Raw genomic sequence first — 26,325 nt, 5'->3', positions numbered from 1 at the left:
TGCCTTGGTCTGCTTTTTATTTATTATTATTGTTGTTGTTGTTTTTTGTTTGTTTTTTTTAGATTTAATTTGTTGTTGCTTTTTGGGTGAGTGTATTTATTTTATAATTTTGGTTGTTGTTCTTGTTGTTATAGTGTTTGTTTGTGTTGGATCTCTGTTCTTGTTATTATTGTTCTAGTTTTTATTTTATTTATTTATTTATTTATTTTTAATTATTATTTATATATATTTTTTATTCTATATTTTTATTATTTTTTGTTGGTTTGGGCTCACGTTGCTTCTCCCCAACAAATCTTTTCTCGGTTTCCCCGTCAGTATTTTATTTCTTTCAGGTTGCCTTCCAGGGTCTTCTTTATTTTATGTTCGTTGCCTCGCAGTATTCTGGTCACTTCTTTATGGACAGTTCTTCTGTATTTTTGCCTTTCTCTAGCGTTTCCCTGCGTCGCGCTTCGTCCGTTCCTTTGCCACGCCTCTTCCGCTTCTTCCTTTTTCTATCTCTAGGGTCGTACTTCTGCTTCCTTACTCTCTAGGCTTCTTCGCTCTCCTCTCTCTATCTCTCCGAGCCACTTCCGCCTTCTCCCCCTTCCCAGCGTTCCGCTGTGGCGTTCTTCCGGTTAGGTTTTCAGTGCCTTCCGGGGGAGCACGCCTCGTGGACTCTCGGCCTTGGGGCTTATTGCCCCTAGCTTATCTAGAGGAGAAGAGGATGGGGGAGGGAGAAGAACTCAGCATCCTCAAGGACAGTGTAAGTTTTTTTCCCCTTCCTTTGGCTTTCCGCTCCCCTCCTTTCTATCCCCGCCTTGAGTTTCTTTAATTCTGGTATTTACCCTGAACTTCTTGTTCTATAAATTAAGTTGAAAGCCTACTTCACAGGTTTCTCTGTGGGTTTTTCGGCAGTGCCTCAGTTTTGCTTATTGGCTTCCTTCCTTCCTTCCCTTCTTCCCCTTATCCTCTGTCTTTCCTTCCTTCCTTTACTTTATCTTCTGTTCTTTGTTTCCTTCCTCCCTCCTTTCCCTTTCCTTCCCTCCCCTTTCCTTCCGTTATTTCCCCTTCTGTCCTACCTTTCCTTTCCATTATTCCCTTCTTCATCTTATCTTCTGTCCTTCCTTTCCTTCTTTGTTATCTTCTGCCCGTTCTTTCCTTCCTTCCCTTCTTCCCCTTCTTCCTCCTCCCGCCTACCTTTCCCCTTCCTTCCTTCCTTCCTTCCGTTTCCTTCTTCCCCTTATCTTATGTCTTTCCCTCCCTTCTTTCCCCTTCTGTCCTACGTGGGGTGAAAGAGCGAAGGGCCCGTGCCCCCCCCCCACAAGCAACTCCCAAATGTCAAGGTCTTCCTCAAACTCCACCGTGTTCAAATTTTGCCATCTTTCTGTTGGTTCACAGTGTTCTCCAGATATAAGTGAACTGCTGCTGCTGCTGCTGCTGCTGTTGTTCTTATTCTTATTATTAACTTGAAGCTGGCTATCTCTCAGGAGTGGTTAGATTGTGCTTCTCCCATTTCCCAAAAGGGGCTGGTCTGGATGGCCCCTTCAGGTCTCTTCTATACTAGGATTCTTCTATATTATTATTCTATATTATTATTATTATTATTAGTAGTAGTAGTAGTAGTAGTATACTGAGGCTGAATGGCCATCTCTCAGGAATGGTTTGATTGTGCTTTTCCCTTATGCCAGTAGGGGCTGGACTAGATGGCCCTTGGAGGTCACTTCCATAAAAATACTCTGTGCATAATGACTGCCTTAAAAACAAAAAAACCAATCAACAAAATCACACCAAATTTGGCAAAAAAAAATGTCTCACAACACAAGGAGTGACCATCACTCAAAAAATATGATTTTGTCATTTGGGAGTTGTAACTGCTGGGATTTATAGGTCACCTATATTCAAAGAGCATTCTGGACTCCATCAACGATGGAATTGAACCACACTTGGCATACAGGAATCCCCTGACCAACAGAAAATATTTGAAGGGTTTGGTGGGCCATTGACCTTCAGTTTTGGAGTTGTAGTTCACCTACATCCAGAGACCACTACGGACTCAAACAATGATGGATCTGGACCACACTGGGCACAAGCACTTAATACATCCAAATATGAACACAGATGGAGTTTGGGGAAAATAGACCTTGACATATGGGAGTTTTAGTTACTGGGATTTATGGTTCACCTGCAATCAAAGGGCATTCTGAACCCCACAAACGACAGATTCGGGGCAAACTTCCTACACAGAACCCCCATGACCAACAGAAAATACTTGAGGCCATCCAATCCAGCTCCCTTCATCAGGGCAAGAAAATGTAATCAAAGTCCTCCCCACAAAGACCCATCCAGCCATAGACATAGATAGATAGATAGATAGATAGATATTATTCACGCACAGAGATATAGTATCATAGATTTGAAAGGGACCCTTAAAGAAGGGCAACTATATGTTCCATGTTTCAGGGTGGGCAAACCAGGCACTCTCCACATCAACACTGACAAAGAAACAGCAAGAAATATTGTTTACCCACAAGCAGAAAGAAATTACATATATTAGAAACCAACACTTTCTCATTACTTTATTTTCCAGATCAACAGACTGGGCCACAGAAACGCGTGGCAGGGGACAGCTAGTCCTGTATATATTTTAATTATTACATGTTAAAAATGTTTTTAAAAGGGGAAAAAATAAATGAGCAAGGCAGTCTACTGAGGAATTACTCTCTGAACACAAGGCTAGACACAGAGAAAACCTGGATTCTTATTTTATCTTATTTTAACAGTACCTTTATTTTTAGACTTGGTAAGTGCAAAAACCATCCATACACCTGGCAAAGAAAAGCTGTGCAGACAAGTACAACATGCAACTTTAATTTCACGCTTTGAGTGGCTCCTTGTTCTCATAACACAGAACATTCAGGCCTACACCTGTGCTTTGAACTTTTTCCAATGAGAATTTGCAAGACAGGAATTTGGCAGGGGATAGTTAACTAGTAAAGTTCTGTTTGCAGAAAAAACTATCCCCACTCTCCCCATTGCATCCACTTTCATGGTCACAGCGCTAATAAATTGCCAGAGAAGATAGAATCCTAGATATTATCGGCAATAGGAAGAGTTTGGTCTTGCTTCTAGAGTGAAGTGGTTTCAGAAGTCCCTGAAAATAGTGTATTATATCTAGATATATAAAAATGTAATGTTTGTTTGTGGGATGCACATAACTCAAAAACCACTGGACAAACCAAATTTGGACACAATACATCTGTCAGGCAAACAAATGATCATCACTCATAAAAACACTGAAAAACACATGGTCTCCAATTTAAATAGAATCATATTCCCCAATATATCACACAGTCTTAGACACTTGAGAAGTGTCTGACATGTGATCCAATACAACAGCCAGCATAGTGATCTTATTTGCTGTGTACTAATCTTCTTGTATTTCAAATAATAATAGTAATAATAACTTCCGAATTCAGACTGACAGAGTTTTGGAGCACAATACCCATGACCTCATGATTGTGTTAAAAAACAAAGTGTAGATCGCAATCCCAGGCAACAGCAGGATTGAAGAGAAACAGCTAGAAAAGCTGACACAATACAAGGATTTAAGATCGAACTGCAAAGACTCTGGCACAAACCTGTAAAGGTGGTCCCAGTGGTGATTGGCACACTGAGTGCAGTGCCTAAAGACCTTGGCCTGCACTTAAAAACAATTGGTGCTTACAAAATTACCAGCTGCCAGCTGCAGAAGGCCACCTTACTGGGATCTGCACACATTATTCGCCAATACATCACACAGTTCTAGACACTTGGGAAGTGTCTGACCTGTGATCCAATACAATAGCCAGCATAGTGATCTTATTTGCTGTGTACTAATCTTGTTGTGTTTCTAATCATCATCATCATCTTTTAAAAATATTCTGCCCTCTCTTGCAGTGTTATGTCAGACCAGTGAGTGCATCATCGGGGGAACTGAATGTTTGGCCCACTCCCAGCCCTGGCAAGTGTTCCTCTATACCTCCAAATTGTCTCGGTGCGGAGGAGCCTTGATCGATACCTTCTGGGTGCTTACAGCTGCACACTGCTGGCGAAGGCAAGTTCGTGGAGTCTCCATGGAAAGGGCAATGGCAAGTTTGCAGGCTGGGAGTCCAGGGGCTAAAATTTAATTGGTATATATCAGTTATTTTAAAGAAGCAACTGGGCATTTTTGTCCAGTGTGGAACAATCTCATTCAAACAAGTCTGTAGAAGGGAAATGGTGCAGGCAGTATTCTGCACATGAATGTGCTTGGGAGTACATTTATTGTGAGATTGGCTGAGATTTAATGTCTTGGTTCAGTTTTACAAAGCTTCAATTCAACCAAAGTGTTGCATAGAGTGATTAATGTATAATTAGTGCATAGGAAGACTCCAGCAATGGAGAGAAATTTGCCAGATGTACAAGCTGGCTTTAAAAAAGGCAGAGGAACAAGAGACCAAACTGTCAATATCCACTGTATAATAGAGAAAGGCAGGGATTTTCAGCAAAACATATATTTCTGTTTTATTTATTATTCTAAAGCCTTAGACTGGGTGGATTATAATAAATTGTGGTAAGTTCTTGTTGGGATGGGGATACCAAGCCACCTTGCCTCTTTCCTGAGGAATCTGTATAATGACCAAGAAGCAACAGTAAGAACTGACCATGGAACAATAGACTGTTTCAAGATTGAGAAAGGCGTACGGCAGGGTTGCATATTCTCCCCCAACCTATTCAATTTGTATGCAGAACACATCATGCAATGTCCATGGCTTGATGAATGCAAGGCTGGGGTTAGAAATTTCTGGAAGAAACCTTAACAACCTTAGATATGCAGATGATACCACTTTGATGGCCGAGAGCGAGGAGGAGCTGAGGAGTCTTCTAATCAAGGTGAAAGAAGAAAGGGCAAGAGCTGGGTTGCAATTAAACATAAAAAACCCAAAGATTATGGCCATGGACTGATTGACAACTGGCAAATAGAGGGAGAAAACGTGGAGGCAGTGACAGACTTTGTATTTCTAGATGCAGAAGCATCTAGAAGCAGACTGCACCCAGGATCAGAAGACACTTACTTCTTGGGAGGAGAGCAATGACCAATCTCGATAAGATAGTGAAGAGTAGAGACATCACACTGGCAATGAAGATCCGCATAGTCAAAGCAATGGTATTCCCCGTAGTAACCTATGGATGTGAGAGCTGGACCATAAGGAAGGCTGAGCAAAGGAAGATAGATGCTTTTGAACTGTGGTGCTGGAGAAAAATTCTGAGAGTGCCTTGGACTGCGAGAAGATCCAACCAGTCCATACTTCAGGAAATAAAGCCTGACTGCTAATTGGAGGGAAGGATAGTAGAGGCAAAGATGAAGGACTTTGGCCACATCACATCACGAGAAGACAGGAAAGTTTGGAGAAGACAATGATGCTGGGCAAATGGAAGGAAAAAGGAAGAGGGGCCGACCAAGGGCAAGATGGATGGATGGTATCCTTGTGAGAGAGACATGATTTAGACAAATAAAATCCCAGCAGCTACGAGTCCCAGAATCCCTGTCTATCGAGAAAACCTTGCTTGCCAAGGCCTGCAGGACCTTAGAGAAGGAATGACTGTTCTCTGTGTTCTTTGTTCAAAGATACAAGCAAATGCACTCCCTTACTCCCTAAAATTCTTTCAGCCATGAATAAGCAACTTGCAGATAGATAAGCCACAGCTCAGGGTCAGACATTCAACAGAATCAATTGCTAGACTTTGATGTTAAGAACCAATCAGAAGTTGCTTGCGTGTTGTTTTTACCAGTTTGATATAAAAACTTGTTAAGTATGCCACAAAGGGTTGGACAGTTCTTTGTTCTTTGACCTGAATGGTCAAGGGCTGTTCATCTCAATGTTGGTCAACTTGAAATAAAGCCTTATTGAAAAACCTCATCGGAATCTCATCTCCTCCCTGCCCTCTGGGCCCCGCTACCCTAAATTCCCAGTCTCTAACACTTGAAGTGACTGGCTTGACCCTGAAGGTGCTGGGGGTGGCCACGGCTGACAGGGAGCTCTGGCATGGGCTGGTCCATGAGGTCACAAAGAGTGGGAAGTGACTAAATGACTAAACGACAAAACAGAACCCATCTTGTTTGTAACTTAGGCACTGCATGTAACAAAAGGTTTTTAAAGCCGTAGTTACATAATCTACCATATTAAAACATCAATATTTTTAAAATACAAAATGACCAGGAAAGCTAAAGCATCATGAAAGATGTAGGTGTTTAGTTACCACATACCAGGCTAAATAAAAAGGTCTTCACTTGGTAGTAGAAGTAAAGAGCCCCGGCTTTGTCTTTTGTTGTTCACAATTCTTGGCTACTGTCTTTCTTGCAGAGGCCTCACAGTCCATATCGGAGAGCATGACCTGTGTAAGCATGATGATGGGGAACAGTCCTCCAAAGCAGCCAAACTCATCCGTCACCCAGAGTATGCGCCTAACAGCCTCAAGAACAATATCATGCTTGTGCGCCTGGATATACCCCTGCTATCCTTGGGAAGAACATTAAGACAGTTCCAGTGGCTAAAGAATGCATACATGTTGGAGCAAAGTGTGTGATCTCAGGATGGGGCACCGCTACTTTCCCCGCAGGTAAGAGGAATTGCTAAGTGTTCTTTATTCAACCTGAAGTAGGGTTTCTTAAATATGAACTCTTTCCATCTGTGAAGTTTTTACATGACTAAGGCATCTAGCTATATTAAAGAGGTATAAAAATCAAACATTTACTGATAATCAATCACCATTTGCAAGGCTTGCTAAACAGGCTGATGGCCCTTTTGTGAAGTACAGCTGAAGCATCTTCTGCAGAGTCCACAATGAACTCTGAGAGTTGTTGCTAACAGATTTGTGTAAATGAGTGGCATACAGGAACTTTTTGTTGGGTGAGTGGGCTTATTAACAAAAGTCCCTCCCTATAAATGCACAGCAGATTAAGTTATTAGTGGTAGCATGATCCAGCACCAGTAGCTCAAAGTGATAAAAAGAACAAAAACACACAAACCAATATGATCTCTTCCATATGGTTGTACTATTGACAAGAACAAAGTTTCCATAACACAGATAAAGTTCACTTCCTGCTTTGCTTCTACACATGGCTGCTTTCTCATGCAGATAAACAGTTACACAGGAGCTTCACCCAATAGCTTTTCACCCAATAGCTTTTTACACACAGCAGCCTTCACGTAGGAGCTTCACACACAATGGCCTTCAACCTGCAGTTTCTCTCACTGAAGCTTCTCACACCAGGCCTTCTCAAACTGAGGCCCACTAACACTTAGGCCTAACTCCCACTGAGGCCCTTCACCCACTCAGACTGAGGGCTTTCTCATACTGAGGCAAACTGAGGCCTTCTCATACAGGGTCTGCTAACACTGCGGGCTCCCTCAGACTGACACCTCTGTCAGACTTAAGCCTCTTCATACTGAGGGCAACTAAGACCGAGATGTACAAAGCTACAGGCATGCCTACTTATATTGAGTGGCAGCTTTTGCTGAGTCATTGCATCTATTTAACCCTTTCAGTGCTTGACTCACATTTTGTAATTAAAAATACCTAGTTAATTTTTAATATTTCTGACACTTTTTACTGCTGCCAACTTTTTTGTGACTCTGACATTGAGTTCTGGGGAATTCTTTTGAGATTGGGATTCACAGTTTAAGAATCAGTGCTTTAGACAAGAGATGAATGTGTGTCATTAGGAAACAGATGGACATATGTCATTGGTCTGTCTTTTGCATCTACCCAGACCCATCAACTGGAAGTCTCCTTTGAAAAAGGAAGGATTGCTTCAGAAATTCTCCAGTACTAACAACTCTCCTTTAAAGTAAGGTTCACTCTCCCCTGCACTTTGTTTCTACACAAGAGGAAGTGAGCTTCCAGGAATGTCCAGTTTTGCTTTGGGAGTATGGTAGGACAGTGGCAGGTCCTGGGGTGGGTGGACAACAGATCCTGGAAACTCAGAACTTTCCGCCTCTGGCTGGGGAAATGGGGTTCTTCTCCAGGTGTTGTTGGGTTCCTATTGTTGTATGATAGCAGCTCAGGCTCCTGCAAGAACCCTGTCCAGTCTTCATCCCCTGATGACCAAATTCTCTTTTATCTCGTCCAAGTTTTTAATTACTTTTAATTAGTTTTTCTTTTAATCATTACATGTAGCATGCCCATTGTCATTGTGATTGTGCTAATTGTAATTTTATATTGTTACTAGCTGTCCCCTGCCACGCATTGCTGTGGCCCAGTCTGTTGATCTGGAAAATAAAGTAATGAGAAAGTGTTGGTTTCTAATATATGTAATTTCTTTCTGCTTGTGGGTAAACGGTATTTCTTGCTGCTTCTTTGACAGTGTTGATGTGGAGAGTGCCTGGTTTGCCCACCCTGGAACATGGAACATATAGTTGTCCTTCTTTAAGAGTCCCCTTCAAATCTATGATACTATATCTCTGTGTGTGAATAATATCTATCTATCTATCTATCTATCTATCTATCTATCTATCTATGTCTATGGCTGGATGGGTCTTTGTGAGGAGGACTTTGATTACATTTTCTTGCCCTGATGAAGGGAGCTGGATTGGATGGCCTCAAGTATTTTCTGTTGGTCAGGGGGGTTCTGTGTGGGAAGTTTGCCCTGATTCTGTCGTTCGTGGGGTTCAGAATGCTCTTTGATTGCAGGTGAGCCATAAATCCCAGTAACTAAAACTCCCAAATGTCAAATTTCCCCCAAACTCCATCTGTGTTCATATTTGGATGTATTGAGTGCTTGTGCCAAGTGTGGTCCAGATCCATCATTGTTTGAGTCTGTAGTGGTCTCTGGATGTAGGTGAACTACAACTCCCAAACTGAAGGTCAATGGCCCACCAAACCCTTCCAATATTTTCTGTTGGTCAGGGGATTCCTGTATGCCAAGTGTGGTTCAATTCCATCGTTGATGGAGTCTAGAATGCTCTTTGAATATAGGTGACCTATAAATCCCAGCAGTTACAACTCCCAAATGACAAAATCATAATTTTTTGAGTGATGGTCACTCCTTATGTTGTGAGACATTTTTTTTTACCAAATTTGGAGTGATTTTGTGCATTGGTTCTTTTGTTTTTAAGGCAGTCATTATGCACAGAGCATTTTTATGGAAGAGACCTCCAAGAGCCATCTATTTTTATGGAAGAGACCTCCAAGAGCTGTTCCGATGTGCCTTTTCAGATTAGGAACCTCCAATACTAAGTCCTAGAAGCACTTTAGTAGAACCAAGATCGCTGCACACCGCACACTGCACTTATTTTATAATCCTACATTCCTCCCGCCACATCAGCATTTTTAAGCCTGTACCCACTACTCTGGCCAGCCCAGTTTTAATAGTGTCTCGTTGTATTGTTACTGTTATTGTTTACTCTGCTTAACTGTTTTTAATTTTCTTTTGGTATTGTATTGTTGTGTTTTGAGGCTTCGGCCTGTGTAAGCCGCATCGAATCCCTCGGGAGATGCCAGCGGGGTACAAAAAAAGTAATAATAATAATAATCTAGTCCAGCCCCTTCTGGCATAAGGGAAAAGCACAATCAAACCACTCCTAAGAGATGGCCATTCAGCCTCAGTATACTACTACTACTACTACTACTACTAATAATAATAATAATAATAATATAGAAGAATCCTATATTAGAAGAGACCTGAAGGGGCCATCCAGACCAGCCCCTTTTGGGAAATGGGAGAAGCACAATCTAACTACTCCTGAGAGATAGCCAGCTCCAGGTTAATAATAAGAATAACAACAACAACAACAGCAACAACAACAATAATAGCAGTCCACTTACATCTGGAGAACACTGTGAACCAACAGAAAGATGGCAAAATTTGAACACGGTGGAGTTTGGGGAAGACCTTGACATTTGGGAGTTGCTTGGGGGGGGGGGGGGTGATGGGCCCTTCCCTCTTTCACCCCACATAGGACAGAAGGGGAAAGAAGGGAGGGAAAGACAGAAGATAAGGGGAAGAAGGAAACGGAAGGAAGGAAGGGGAAGGGTAGGAGAAACAGAAGGGGAAGAAGGGAAGGAAGGAAAGAATGGGCAGAAGATAGCAAAGAAGGAAAAGGAGGACAGAAGATAAGGTGAAGAAGGGAAGAATGGAAAGGAAAGGTAGGACAGAAGGGGAAAGAATGGAAGGAAAGGGAAGGGAGGGAGGGAGGAAACAAAAAAGAGAAGATAAAGTAAAGGAAGGAATGACAGAGGATAAGGGGAAGAAGGGAAGGAAGGAAGGAAGGAAGGAAGGAAGGAAGGAAGGAAGGAAGGAAGGAAAGAGGAGGGGAGGGGAGGGGAGGGAGGAAAAACAGAAGATAAGGGAAGGATCAGAGCACCGTGGCTGCCCCATGAGCTATAGGGAAGCGGGGGGGGGGGGGGGGAGTGGGATGAAAGAGCCGCGCCTGGCCAGGAAGGCGGCGGGGCTCGGGAAGAGAGGCGTGCTGCATCGGAAGGCCGGGCGGGGCTTGGTGCAGGGCCTCTGGGAGACCTCTTTGGGGGAACTGAGAGAGGGAGGGAGGGAGGACGGCCGGGCCCAAAACGGCTGTGTGGTGAAGGCCAAATCTCTGGCGACGGAGGGGTCAGAAGCAGGAGTCTTCTCTGCCTGCAACTCCTCCTGGGAAAGGCGGGGAGGCCTCTCCCAGGTGCAGGTGCTATGGCAGGCTCAGTGGACTGAGTGGAGAAGGCGCCTCCTGCTTCTGCTCCCTCCTTCGAAGAGGCCCCTCTGTCTCCGTCGGTCAGGGTGATGTTTCAGATTTTAAATTTTGGTGGCGCTGTGGCTGGCTCCGGGAGGCCCAGCAGCCCTTGCCGCCACAAGTTCCGCCGCGAGACGATGGAGGAGCTCTCTTACATGCACGTGCGCTCCCCCACAGCTGCACGCATGCACTGTAATGGCTTCTCCTTTTATTAAGGATTTCTCAGTTGTTTTCAGTTTTATTTTATTTTTGATTATTGATGGTCACACCTTGTATGGTGAGCAGTTTTGTTACCAAATTTGGTGGATATTGGCCCAGCAGTTCATTTGTTTTAAAGCCACTCATTACGACATGAGCATTTTTATATATATAGATAGATGTATTCACATGTTTAATGTAATTATGTTGTTGTTTATTGTTTGTATTCTTGGTTTGCGTTTTCGGTTTTACTGTATTGTAATTTGTTGTTTGGGCTTGGTCTCATGTAGGCCACTCCGAGTCCCCATCGGGGAGATGGTGGTGGGGTATAAATAAAGATTATTATTATTATTATTATTATTCAAAAGATTGACCTTGAGGAAATGCAGGGTCTTTGGAAACTCTTAGGAAGTCACCACAGCTCAGTGGTGGAGGATAGGCTTTGCATTCAGAAGGTTTCGTGTTCGAGGTATTCCTTGCTAAAGAGATTCTAGAAAGCAGGATCACAAGTATCACATGTCCAAGAGTGAGAACTAGACTGCTGGGGAAGGAATGGTATTTTCACCCAGGAGTGTCATTAGGGATATAATCAGTGGTTTGACGTATTGTTGAAGGCTTTCATGGCTGGAATCACTGGGTTGTTGTAGGTTTTTCAGGCTATATGGCCATGTTCTAGATCTTCTAGTTATTTGTTTTGCTGTTTAAGCAAACCACTGATTGGGTTGTTGTAGGTTTTTCGGGCTGTATGGCCATGTTCTAGAAAATCTAGAACATGGCCATCCAGCCCGAAAAACCTACATCAACCCAGTGGTTTGCTTAAACAGCAAAACAAATAACGTGTAAATACAATGATCAGGTTACCTCCAGTCTTGGAACATGCCAGGTTTGGCTCACGTGGGGTCCGGAGTACACAAAACTGCTCTCTATGTATGTCATCTGGAGATGGTTGAGCTTTTGCAAAGATACAGTATCCTCTGGATAGTGGATTGCAGGGTGGTATTGTGGGTCAAGTTGGAACTTCTGAGGCCCCTTCCACGCAGTTGAATAAAATCCCACATTATCTGCTTTTAACTGGAATATATGGCAGTATGGAGTCAGATAACCCAGTTCAAAGCAAATATTGTGGGATTTATGCCTTGATATAGGAGCCCCTGGTTGCGCAGTGGATTAAACCGCTGAGCTGCTGAACTTGCTTACCGAAAGGTTGCAGGTTTGAATTCGGGGAGTGGCATGGGCTCCCGCTGTTAGTACCAGCTTCTGTCAACCTAGCAGTTTGAAAACATGCAAATGTGAGTAGATCAATAGGTACCGCTCCGGCAGGAAGGTAATGGTGCTCCATGCAGTCATGCCAGCCACATGACCTTGGAAGTGTCTACGGAAAGCGCTGTCTTTTTGGCTTAGAAATGGAGATGAGCACCACCCCCCAGAGTCGGAAACGACTGGACTTAATATCAGGGGAAATGTCAGGAGAAATGTCAGGGGAAAACCTTTACCTTTTGCTTATTCTGTGTTATATGGCTGTGTGGAAGGGCCCTGAGATCCACATTCTATTCTTCTTGTTGAGTAATCAGACTGGTCATTTTCCCAGTCTGAGTTGTGTAGAGTGGCCATTGTGAAGATAAAGCGAGGAGGAGGACAGCCATATCTGCTTTGATCTGGGTAAGGGATGGACAACTATGGAACAACTATGACAACTGTACTCCAACACCCCTCCCCCCCAAATTACAGCTGTTGTCTCCAAATGCCCTCTAAGGGCATGGGACATTTTTGCTATTTTGGGAGGATCTGACATACTTTTTTAGGCCTTTCTTATGCCAGCATCCATTTAGAAGGTATTGGGGGAAAATTTCATGGGTTCTTTTTTTATCCTAAGGGACACTGAGAGCCACCCAAACACCTTGAAGCTGCATACAGCTTATGTGGCATGGTGTTTTGAAGGATGAAGCAGGCTTCTGTGTTTGAATCCCTGCCCAGCCATGGAAATCCACTGAAGATCTTTGGCAAGTTACACTCTCCTTGCCTCAGAGAAAGGCAATGGTAAAGACTGAGAAAACTCCGTAGGTTTGCTATAAGTTGGAAATGATATGTAGGCACACAGCAGCAAAACTGAATGTTATAAATATACATTCCTATTAACCCCTGTGGTGCAGTGGCTTAAACCACTGAGCTGCTGAACTTGCTGACTGAAAGATTGGCAGTTCAAATCTGGGGAGTAGGGTTGGCTCCCACTGCTAGCCCCAGCTTCTGCCAATGTAGCCGTTTGAAAACATACAAATGTGAGTAGATTGATAGGTACCGCTTCTGTGGGAAGGTAACGATGCTCCATGCAATTGTAAGGGAATACCGTCCCTAAGCCCTCCAGGATCTTACCAGGTCGCTATGGTTCACCACAGGAGTCCAAATTAGTTAGAGCAAAACACAGATTTATTCCAGACTGCAGTAAGGAAGGCAGACAGACAGCATACGTAGCAGTATGCCGATACCAAGCTGCCGCGCCGAATGGCACGACCGTTGGGCTTATATACCCTCAGCAATGCATTTAGCAACCATATTCCAGTAACATAACATGCCCCATGTACTCCTATGGTCAGCCTTGTGGTCAGCTACTAGTAAACATGTAGCAACCATGTACCCTGTGGTTAGCTGTTGTTCCGAGAAGCTATGGGGCAACTATGTTCTCTGTGGTCAGCCTGTTCCAGGCAACCATGGGGCAATCATGTACCTTGTGGTCAAGCAGTAGCAAACATGGAGCAAGCATGCCTTGGTCAATCATCCTGTTTATCACAGAAGCCCAAATACCAAGCACGGCATGCCCACCCACTCACCTTGCAATGTTCCCAATATAATATGCATGCAGCCTATATGTCTGAAGCACCCACAGTGTCCCCTAAATATGGCTTACTGTCCCCTCACAATCATGCTGGCCACATGACTTCAGAGATGTATACGCACAACGCCGGCTCTTCGGCTTAGAAATGGAGATGAGCACCACCCCCTAGAGCCGGAAATAGGAGACTTAATATCAGGGGAAACCTTTGCCTTTTGCTATTAACCAATGGTCAGGTGCAAACAAGAGATTGGAGTCCATGAACAATTGGAAGTTCGTTCATTCCTTCCCCAACCCAAATGTAATTTCTTCATATTGTTTCCAGATAAGGGAGGGGGGATAGCTGGGAATGTAGTGTCAGGGAAGAAGCCACCTGATGCAAAACAGTAGACCCTCTGCATGATCCACTCACTTGAGGATTCATCTTGCAGTAAATTATGCCTATCGCCTGCAGTGTTTAGAGATCAGCATCGTGTCAAAAGATATATGCAACACTACATATGGGAGCCTCTTTAATGACAATACATTTGTGCCGGAGCAATAGAAGGAGGGAAAGATTCATGCCGGGTAAGTGGCAAAACAGACTGAATACGGACTGCCTTTGGACCTAACTGGTTTTCTCCCAAAGGCTTATGCACATGGTTCGAAAGTGTTTCAATTTTTCAAACATACTTAAAATTGTTAACATTTAATATCATCAAAGTCTAATGATACAGGGCAAGATTTCATGATCGGTATGATAGTAGCCACTGCTTCTATGATTATTACTGGGGGATGTTGAAATCGTAAGGGTTACAGATTTTAAAAAGTAACTTTCCAAACTCTAGTTTTGAGAAATATTTGCATATATAGAAACTTAGGCCCCTTCCACATAGCTGAATAAAATCCCACATTATCTGCTTTGAACTGGAATATATGGCAGTGTGGACTCAGATAACCCAGTTCAAAGCAGATATTGTGGGCTTTTCTGCCTTGATATATGGCTGTGTGGAAGGGACTTTGATCATCTGGGTGTTACCAGGGAGAGAGACCTGTTACCTCAAATATTAATGGGATCGTTCTGCTTAGAAAATGGTCCCGCTTTGGCTAAGAAAAGCACACATTAACATGTTCCTGAAAAACACTAGTTTTTTTTACCTTGTTCAAACGGTCACACCTATTTCTTTTAATCTTACAAGGCAAAAATATAGCATAGCTGCAACCTTAAAGTATACCCACATTTACCTGAGAGTAAGCCTCACTTTATTCTGAGGCTGGTTTCTGAAGACATAAAATGCAGCTCACAAATCCTATAACCAAATAAAACTGGATCTTTAAGGTGCTACAAAACTCATTGTTTTGCTGCATAATTTGTTTATCCTAAATTCTCTGAGGATTCTGCATTCTTCAACAAAATATTTTCAGTAGGCAATTTGCATAGAGTCAATAATAATAAAACGTGGGTCCCGCCTATCTTTGTGATCGCATCTTCCCCTAAGATCTGCCAGACAGGCCCTCCTCTTGCTTCTATCACCATCACAAGCACAGCTGGTGGGGACGAATGAGAGAGCCTTCTTGATGGTGGCCCTAACTTTGGAACACTCTCTGCGGGGAGATTGGGCAGACCCGTAGGGACATGAAAACCTGGATGTTCCAGCATTTGGGAATTAGTTCCTAGTTATATATGCCCATTTTAGAAATCTTGGTCATTGTTTTTGATCTGATGGAGCTCCAATGCAATTTGTTTTATTCTGTTATGTTTAATGTGTTTCATCTGGGTTGTTGTATTTTATGATGCTCCTATTATAATGCGTTTTGCTTCATGGATTGTCTTATGTTTTCTGGACATTTTGTCCCATATGTAAGCCGCCCTGAGTCTTTTCGGGGAGATGGTGGCGGGGTATAAAAATAAAGTTGTTGTTGTTGTTATTAGAAACACAACAAGATTAGTACAGAACAAACAAGATCATTGTGCTGGTTGTTCTATTGGATCACAGGTCAGACATTTCCCAAGTTTCTAGGACTGTGATCTATCAGCAAATAATGCATGCAGATCCCAGTAGGGTGACCTTTTGCAGCTGACATATGGTAATTTTGACAGTGCCGATTGTGTATTATTATTATTATTATTATTATTATTATTATTATTATTGTTATTATCATATACATGACAAGATTAGTACACAGTAAACAAGATCACTATGCTGGCTTTTGTATTTTTTGTATTTTGTATTTGATCACACGTTGGACATGTTCCAAGTGTCTAGGACTGTGTGATGTATCGGCGAATAATGCGTGCAAATCCGAGTAGGGTGGCCTTTTGCAGCTGATAATTTTGTTAGCACCAGTTATTTTTAAGTGCAGGCCAAGGTCTTTAGGCACTGCACCCAGTGTGCCGATTACCACTGGGACCATCTTGATTGGCTTGTGCCAGAGTCTTTACAGTTCGATCTTTAAATCCTCGAATCACATCAGCTTTTCCAGTTGTTTCTCTTCAATCCTGCTGATGCCTGGGATTACAAAATCAACGATCCATACTTTGTTATTATAATTAGTATTATTATAAAACCCATCCTGCTTTTGGACAATGACCATTTTGTTCTGGTGACTTCACAGGGTGATTCTGGGAGTTCTTTGGTGTGCAATGGGACCCTTCACGGCATCATCTCATGGGGACCTAAGAATTGCAGAGAAAAGAACAAACCTGCTGCTTATACATAGATCTGCAAATTCTCCAAGTGGATAGAAGAAACCATGCAGATAAATTGACATCAAATCAGTACTGGTGAGGTGGATATTCCCTAATAAATGTGTGAAATCAAGACATTATCTGGCTTTTGCTTCTTGGTTCTATTCTCATATGGGGGCAGAGACAGGAGCTCCTTTCAATGGGTGATGAAAGACAGAATCATCCCCCTCCTTTCTTAAAAGAAGGTGGTTATAATTATGACAAAAAATAAAAAATAAGAGAAGATTTTAATTTGAAAATGAGTACAGTGCAACCTGACAGGGAGCTCTGGCGTGGACTGGTCCATGAGGTCACGAAGAGTCGGAAGCGACCGAACAGATAAACAACAGCAACAACAAACAAAACAATGCAAAAGGCAAGCTGCACAAAAGTTTAGTTTGTAAGAGAGGCTGACAAGCAGTTTCTGGGTAATAATTTGGAGGCACTTCCTGATAGTAAGAACTGTTTGGTAGCATGTCTGTCTTGGGAGATGATGGATTCTCAGTCACTCACTTTGGGTACCTTATATTCTACCTTTTCTTGAAATTCTTCCTTCAGAGAATTGCTGTGTGCCTTCACATTATTTTAGGAGCTTCCGGTGGCACAATGGGTTAAACCCTTAGGCTAGCAAGACTGCTGACTGAAAAGTTGGTGGCTCGAATCCGGGAAGGGGGTGAGCTTCTTTCTGTCAGCTCCAGCTTCTCATGTGGAGACATGAGAGAAGCCTCTCACAGGGTGGTAAAACATCCGGGCATCCCATGGGCACCATCCTTGCACACGGCCAATTCTCTCATACCAGAAGTGACCTACAGTAAAATTCAAGTTGCTCCTGACATGGGGAAAAAACTTATTATTTTCTTGGCAAGGTTTTCTTAATGCCTCATTCTAAAGCTAACGGAATGTGAATCGCCTAAGAACACCCAGGATCCAAACTAGGTCTTCCCAAGTCCTAATCTTAACATCCAAACCACTATACCACACTCAAAAAACTAAAAAAACAAATAGGCTAGACAGGTTTATTTGTATGCCACTAACATCTCCCGAAGAACTCGATGCGGCTTACAAAGGCCAAAACCCTCAATAAAACGACAACATAACAATACATTATATAACTCATAAGCCAACCAAAAAACATTAAAGCAGTAACAATAAACAATAAAACAATACACCATGACACATTTAAAAACTAGGGCCGGGCCAAATGTAATGGGTATAGTTAAAAGTGCTGGACATGACAGGTGAAATGTAGGATTCTAGGGTAGGTGCAATGTGCAGACAGTCTTAAATCTCTAATAAAGTGCATCCGGGACATGATGCTGGGAGTTTCCTATTTTGGAAAGGCACACTGGAACAGCTTTCTGTCAAGGATGGTGTCCTGCCTTAAATGAAACTAGACTGCCTAACTACTAACATTGAAATGCTATTATGTACCAGTATGGGTTACATGAATTGTAGGCCAACATGTTGGAGACCATATATTGCTGACTTGCTGATTTAAGGAGATGAATATATGCCCTCCACAACACCCCTGAACATTGGCCATGGACTGGGCTTTAGCACAGCTAATAAATCACCAGCAATTATAAGATCTACCAACCGAAAGGTTGCTAGTTCGAAGCCCCGGGTCTGTGTAAGCATTCGACTATCAGTACAGCTTGCTGTTTACCTAAGCTTGAGCTGTAAGTAGAGAAATTAGGGACTGCTCAAACAAAGCGGGGAAACTATTTTATGACACCATAAAGAAAAAGATCAGAAAAAGCCCTGCGACCAAAAGGAATGAAGAAGTTCTGATGGTTCTTTGTCAGAGGACGGAGCAACAGCACCACCCTGTGGCTGGATTCGAGCACAACCTCCAAGGTGCCAAAAAACAAACAAACAAACAAAAGCTGGACATCAACACAACATACCTCCATTCTGTTCTGTCTGTCTCTGTCCTGACTATCCAAAACGGCATTGAATATTTGCCATGTATGTGTACTGTGATCCGCCCTAAGTCCCCTTGGGGAAACATGGCGGAATAAAATAAAGTATTATTATTATTATTATTATTATTATTATTATTTGGGACTAATGGGAGCTAGAGTCCAGCAAATTCCAATTATTTACACCTGTGGCAGCAGGTGAGATACCTGCCCAACAGCAGGTGAGTCCCTGCCAGTCCAATTAGGCAATACTGGAAGAAAAGGATAAACAATCTGCTCTGGTATAAAGCAGCTCCTTTATTTCCCCAAATCCAAGTGTCTAGGCAAGAAAGAAAGATGAAATACAAGTTAATGGTTAAAATTCAGATTTAATATTATTTAATTTTTTCAGAAACAGAAAATTGTCCCCAGTCCACCTGAGAATAGCCATTTGACAACACAGGTGCTCAGGTCTGTTGTATCTCTGCCAACTTTGTCAGTTAAGAGAACCATTTATTCTATGTAGGTGAGGAGCTGGAAACATGTCACTCTCCAAATGTCATTGGATTGCAACAGTCATCAATCCTGAGGACTACAGCCAAAGCTAAAGGGATGACAGGAACTGCAGTTTGCCAACATTTAGAGAATCACAAATTGCTAATTAGGTGCAAAGGTGCACTATAGGTGGGCGGACTGTGTCCCTCCAGTTATTGTTGGCCTGTAACTCACAGAATCCTTCACTACTATCCATGCGGACATTGATAGGAGATGCAGGCCAGCAACTGCTGGGAGGACAGATTCCCTGTCTCAGATCTACAGTTCATCAATACAGACATGAAAAAGGTAACTATTTACCTTTCAAGATAATGAAAGCCTTATCTCAGCAAGAAAGGCCACTGTGGATGAGTTCAGGCTCAGAAATCTATTGTCCTTGAGCTTTGGCTTCTCTGTTGAGAGCCTTCCTGTTCTTCTTCCTGTGCACTTGGTTCTGGCTGCTCCCCATCCATCAATAGAGCCTTCTGCAGCCGATTGGGCTTCCCAATAGCCAGCCTTGGGAGACCTCAATTGAGCCCTTCAAGCATTACACAAGCTTTACAGAGGGATTGGCTGGAGGGGTAGCCGCAACGCTGGCACATGCACTGGGTGGGCATGCGGATGTCCTTGTGGAGGGCCAGCTGCTCACCTAAGTGCACCAGGTCGGTCATGGTGCTGGGACGAGTGGCCTCGAGGTCTTTGAGCATGGTGCGGGCATGGCCCCCGTAAGCATTGGGGGAGTAAACACACTTGGAAGTAGTCCAAGCCCTGGAAGTATGCATAGAGCACAATCTCCTTCTTGTAAGCGTGCTTCAAAGGCTTGCAACGTGGCAGCGCCCCCTCACTTCCCATCATGATCTCTGTACAGCGTTGAAGCCGGCCCACGTCTCCTCGCAGGAAATTCATTAGCACCATCTCCGCAACATCGTCAGCGTTATGACCTAGGAGGCAAAACCAAAAGCAATTAAGTAAATTTGATCAGGGGTCCTCAAACATTTTAAACAGAGGGCCAGGTCACAGTCCCTCAAACCGTTCAAGAGCCAGATTATAATGCGAAAAATATATGAATGAATTCCTATGCACACTGCATATATCTGATTTGTAGTGCAAAAAACAATTAAAAACAATACAATAATTAAAATGAAGAACAATTTTAACAAATATAAATGTATTCGTATTTCAGTGTGAAGTGTGGGCCTGCTTTTGGCTGATGAGATAGGATTGTTGTTGTCAGCTTTCAAGTCGTTTCAGACTTATGTTAACCATGAGTGAGGGCCAGATAAATAACCTTGGAGGGCTGTATCCGGCCCACGGGCCTTAGTTTGAGGACCCCTGAATTAGATGGAGCACATACCGTCCCTGTTTCCCACCAGAATGCAGAGGGAGGCAATTCAGTCCTTGCATCAAGGGTTGGACTATGGATGAACAACAGATTCATGGAATTATGGAGTTGGAAGAGACCACATGGTACTGTTGGGACGAGTGGTCTTATTAACAAAAGACCCACCTCATAAATGTATAGCAGAGTCACTTATCAGCAGCAGCGTGACCCAGCACCAGTAGCCCAAAGTGTTAAAAAGTATCTTGGAAGCAGTGCATTTGTCTCCTAAAGGACCTGATCTAGGGGATGCTGGGAGCTGTAGTCTGGAAGAGAGTGTGAATATGCTATTGTGTGTTTTGTTTGCTGGGGAGTCGTTTTTGCACATGCACTGTAGTGTCTTTTTGCTTTTTTGGCTTTTAAAGTCCCTTCCACTGTGTTTTTATGAGTGATGGTCACTTGTTGGCCTGATAGGTGTATTGTGTCCAAATTTGGTGTCACTTCGTCCAGTGGTTTTTGAGTTATGTTAATCCCACAAACAAACATTACATTTTTATTTATATAGAGGACTAGCTATCACCTGCCACGCATTGCTGTGGCCCAGTCTGTGTATATGTGTTTTGTGTGTTTATATATGTAGTTTTGTGAATGGGTTGTATTATAATTTTGTTTTTTGGCTTTTTAAGTTGCTTCTGCTGTGTTTTCCAGGATTTTTTGAGTGATGGTCACTCGTTGGCCTGGAAGGTGTATTGTGTCCAAATTTGGTGTCAATTCGTCCAGTGGTTTTTGAGTTATGTTAATCCCACGAACACTGCATTTTTATTTATACTAGCCGTTCCCTGCCACACATTGCTGTGGCCCAGCCTGGTGATCTGGAAAATAAAGTAAGGAGAAAGTGTTGGTTTCTAATATATGTAATTTCTTTATGCTTGTGGATAAACAGTATTTCTTGCTGTTTCTTTGTCAGTGTTGATATGGAGATTGTCTGGTTTGTGTACTCTGGAACATGCAACATATAATTGTCCTTCTTTAGGGATCCCTTTCACATCTATGATACTATACCTGTGTGTGTGAATCATATATATCTATATGGCTAGATGGCTCTTTGTCAGGAGGGCTTTGATTACATTTTTTTTGCCTTCGTGGAGTTGGACTGGATAACCTTAAGTATTTTCTGTTGGTCATGGGGTTCTGTGTGGGAAGTTGGCCCCAATTTTGTTGTTGGCGGGGTTTAGAATGCTCTTTGATTGTAGGTGAACTAAAAAATCCCAGTAACAACCCAAATGTCAAGGTCTATTTTTCTCAAACTCCATCTGTGTTCATATTTGGGCATACGGAATATTCATGCCAAGTTTGGTCCAGATCCATCATGTTTGAATACACAGTGCTCTCTGGATGTAAGTGAACATCAACTCCAAAACTCAAGGTCAATGACCACCAAACCCTTCCAGTATTTTCTGTTGGTCATGGGAGTTCTGTGTGCCAAGTGTGCCAAGTTTGAATCAGTTCCATCATTGGTGGAGTTCAGAATGCTCTTTGATTGTAGGTGAACTATTAATCCCAGCAACTACAACTCCCAAATGACAAAATCCATTTTTTGAGTGATGGTCACTCCTTGGGTTAGTAGGTGTCTTGTGGCCAAATTTGGCGGCAATTCATCCAGCGGTTTTTGAGTTCTGTTAATCCCACAAACAAACATTATAATTTTATTTATATACAGGTAATTGATGCCACTCTCATAATTCCTTACTGTTGGCTAAGCTGGGGAGGGCTGATGGAAGTTGCAGTTCATCATCCTGAGAGCCACATCTGGCTACAGCATTAGGGACTGTATATGAGACAAGCTCTATTTCTAACACAAGGCCTTCTTCACATGACACAAAGAAACCACTGTGAATGTACACTGTAGAATGGCTGCAGTTTGACACCAATGCAATTGCCATGACTCAAAGGCTATGGTTTCATGGGATTTGTAGTTTTGCATAGCCGTTTGACCTCTCAGGTTGGGAAGGCAGAGTGCTGCTGACTTCCCAACCAACAACTCCCACGATTACATAGCATTGAGCCATGGATGATGAAGTTGCATCAAGCTGCATTAATTCTATAGTGTAGATGCAGCATGCTGGTCCTCAAGGGATGGTCTTGCCAGTTAGGCATTGCAGGCTGACTTCACATTATCTTTCACTGGAGGCAGCTCTTTGGTATCAAACTGCATTAACTCTGAAGTGCAGATGTGCCCCTGGTGATAATGATTGTAAAAGTAATAAATAATAATAATAATAATAATAATAATAATAATACTTGATTTATACCCCACCTCCATCTCCCCAAGGGGACTCAGGGCAGCTTACATGAGGCCACACCCATCAATACAATAAACGCAATATAACACAACAGAAAATCAGGAAATAAAGTAAGCGCAAGAGTTTTACCCTGATCAATCTCAAACAGCACGCTTAAGGCAGGCTTTTGGGGAGGAAACTTTTTGGAGAAAAACACAACTTAAAGTGGACTTTTTGGGGGGAAATCCATGTTAAGGTGTACTTCCTTTTTGGGGGAAAAAACTATGTTAAGGTGGACTTCTTTTTTGGGAAATCCATGTTATTGTGCACTTCTTTTTGGGCCGAAACCCATGTTAAGGTGAACTTATTTTTTGGGAGGCAAACCTATGTTATGGTGGACTTATTTTTAGGGGGTCAAACCCATGTTAAGGTGGACTTCTTTTGGGGCAAAACCCATGTTAAGGTAGATTTCTTTTTTGGGGACGAAACCCATGTTAAGGTGGACTTCTTTTTGAAGACGAAACGCATATTAAGTTGGACTTCTGTTTTGTGGCAAAACCCAAGTTAAGGTGAACTTCTTTTAGGGGAAAACTCCATGTTAAGGTGGACTTCTGTTTTGTGGCAAAACCATGTTAAGGTGGACTTATTTGGGGGGCAAAACCCATGTTAAGGTGGACTTCTTTTGTGGGGGAAACTCCATGTTAAGGTGGACTTCTTTTTGGGGAGAAACCCATGTTAATGTGGAGTTCTTTTTTGTGGTGGGGCAAACCCATGTTAAGGTGGACTTTTTGGGGGGAAACGTGTTTGGTGGACTTCTTTTTTTGGGGGGGGGGGCAAAACCCATGTTAAGGCAGACTTCTTTTGGGGAAAGCCCCCTGTTAAGATGGACTTCTTTTTTGGGGAGAAACCCATGTTAAGGTGGACTTCTGTTTTGGGGTGAAATCCATGTTAAGATGGACTTCTTTTTGAAGACGAAACCATGTTAAGGTGGACTTCTTTTTTGAGGAAAATATATGTTAAGGTGGACTTCTTTTTGTGGAAAAACCCATGTTAAGGTGGACTTCTGTTTTGGGGCAAAACCCATATTAAGTTGGAATTTTTTGGGGGGGGACACCCCATGTTAAGGTGGACTTTTTTGGGAGGGAAATACATGTTAAGGTGGACTTGTTTTTTTGGAGGAAACCCATGTTAAGGTGGACTTCTGTTTTGGGGCAAAACCCATATTAAGTTGGAATTATTTGGGGGGGGGACCCCATGTTAAGGTGGACTTCTTTTGGGGGGAAAATACATGTTAAGGTGGATTTCTGTTTTTGGGGGGCCCGCCCGGAAGAGCCGCCCCGCCGCGATGGTGGACGCCACCTCCTTCTCGAAGGCTGCCGCGAGGCAGGAGCGCACAGCACATAGCCCGTCTTGGGCCGCCGCACGCAGGCCCGCGCCACCCCCGGCAGCCCTCGCACAGCCCCGTGCCTGGCATCGCGCCTCTGCAGGCAGGTAGGGAGGCAGGGAGGGGCCGGAAGGAGCAAGGCGGAGGCAGCAGGGCCAGGACTACAGCCCCCAGCAGGCTGCGCACCCGGGGCGGTCTTTTCCGGTCTTCCCTCTTTTTGCCTCCTCCCCCTTTCTTTCTTTACTTCTCCCCCATTTCTCCTTCCCCTTCCTTTTTCTCCTTCCTTCCTACCTTCCTTTATTTTATTTATTTGTCTTTTATCTATATATATATAAAAATGCTCATGTCGAAGTGAGTGGCTTAAAAACAAAAGAACTGCTGGGCCAATATCCACCAAATTTGGCAACAAAACTCCTCACTATACAAGGTGTGATCATCAATAATAAAAATAAAATAAAACTGAAAACAACTTAGAAATCCTTAATAAAAGGAGAAGCCATTACAGCGCATGTGTGCAGCTGTGGGGGGAGCACACGTGCATGTAAGAGAGCTCCTCCATCGTCTCGCAGCGGAACTTGTGGCGGCAAGGGCTGCTGGGCAAGGGCTGCTGGGCCTCCCGGAGCCAGCCACAGCTCCACCAAAATTTAAAATCTGAAACACCAGCCTGACCAACGGAGACAGAGGGGCCTATTCGAGCGAGGGAGCAGAAGCAGGAGGCGCCTTCTCCACTCAGTCGCCGTGCTGCTGGTGCTGAGCCTGCCATCACACCTGCGCCTGGGAGAGACCTCCCCGCCTTTCCCAGGAGGAGTTGCAGGTAGAGATGACTCCTGCTTCTGACCCCTCCGTCGCCAGAGATTTAGCCCTCACCACACAGTTGTTCTGGGCCCGGGCGTCCTCCCTCTCTCCGTTCCCCCCAAGAGGTCTCCCAGAGGCCCTGCACCAAGCGCCACCTGGCCTTCCGATGAGGCACGCCTCTCTTCCCGAGCCCTGCCGTCTTCCTGGCCAAGCGCGGCTCTTTCACACACACACACACACACACACACACACCTCGCTTCCCTCTAGATCATCGGGCAGCCACAGTGCTCTGATCCTTCCTTCCCTTATCTTCTGTTTTTTCCTCCCTCCCCTCCCCTCCTCCTTCCTTCCTTCCTTCCTTCCTTCCTTCCCTCCCTCCTTCCCTTTATCCTCTGTCTTTCCTTCCTTCCTTTACTTTATCTTCTGTTCTTCGTTTCCTCCCTGCCTCCCTTCCCTTTCCTTCCCTTCCCTTCCCTTTCCTTCCATTCTTTCCCCTTCTGTCCTACCTTTCCTTTCCATTCTTCCCTTCTTCACCTTATCTTCTGTCCTTCCTTCCCTTCTTTATCTTCTGCCCATTCTTTCCTTCCTTCCCTTCTTCCCCTTCTGTTTCTCCTCCCTCCTACCCTTCCTTCCCTCCTTCCTTCCTTCCTTCCATTTCCTTCTTCCCCTTATCTTCTGTCTTTCCCTCCCTTCTTTCCCCTTCTGTCCTACGTGGGGTGAAAGAGCGAAGGGCCCGTCGCCCCCCCCCCCCCAAGCAACTCCCAAATGTCAAGGTCTTCCCCAAACTCCACCGTGTTCAATTTTTGCCATCTTTCTGTTGGTTCACAGTGTTCTCCAGATAGAAGTGGACTGCTATTATTATTATTGTTGCTGTTGTTGTTGTTCTTATTCTTATTATTAACCTGAAGCTGGCTATCTCTCAGGAGTGGTTAGATTGTGCTTCTCCCATTTCCCAAAAGGGGCTGGTCTGGATGGCCCCTTCAGGTCTCTTCTATGCTAGGATTCTATTATTATTATTAATAATAATAATAATAGTAGTAGTAGTAGTATACTACTAGACTATACTACTAGACTTCCGGTTAAGATGGCGGCATGTTAACAACAATCTCCCCAGCCTGATAAGAGTAGAATTCTCAATCTGAGCTAAATCATCACCACTCTCCCCCATCCCGACGTCCTTTGACTGGTCCCGAATCCGGCAACTCCTCAGGGCCCCGAAGGTGGTCTTGGGGGGCTGACTGGTGAGGGAAACCAGAAGGTAGAAGAAGGAGAGGAGAGGAAGGAGTGGAAGAGGTAGAGCGAAGGCCACCACCATCACAGCCTGAACACGCTCCCTCCCAGCCAGCCCACCAGTCTTCCAGTCAGCTTGCCTAGACTTACCCAGTTCACCAGCTTGCCAGTCCGCTGCAGTGACTAGTGTGATCTGGAAGGCCGAAGCAGCTTTGCATCCATGGTCGGCAAGCTGTGGGTTTGGCTCTGGTTTTCGACCTGATCGTGGGCCTGGACCAGCTGGAGGCGGGCCATCGGATCGCCGAGACTAGAGTGGATTGCTCTGCTCGTCGGCCCATTGCTTTATTTCCCAGCTTGCTGCCTGCGGACTCCTGGGCTGCCAGAGCTGCCGAGTTGCTGGATTGCCATCCCGGATTCCGGCGTGACTT

The 26,325-nt window shown here is 43.8% G+C and overlaps 2 pseudogenes; one reads left to right on the top strand and one right to left on the bottom strand.

The window, feature by feature from the left end:
* The first annotated feature begins 703 nt into the window (after positions 1 to 703).
* LOC137095591 (trypsin-like) lies at positions 704 to 16,539 on the top strand (annotated as a pseudogene).
* A 2,722-nt stretch (positions 16,540 to 19,261) lies between these two features.
* On the bottom strand, positions 19,262 to 25,982 carry LOC137095590 (cytoplasmic tRNA 2-thiolation protein 1-like; annotated as a pseudogene).
* Positions 25,983 to 26,325: the final 343 nt, after the last annotated feature.

Source organism: Anolis sagrei, chromosome Y, assembly GCF_037176765.1.
Source record: "Anolis sagrei isolate rAnoSag1 chromosome Y, rAnoSag1.mat, whole genome shotgun sequence".
NCBI classification, from domain to species: Eukaryota; Metazoa; Chordata; class Lepidosauria; order Squamata; family Dactyloidae; genus Anolis; species Anolis sagrei.
Note: the sequence above shows the minus strand (reverse complement) of the source record. Positions and strands in the feature narration are given on the sequence as shown.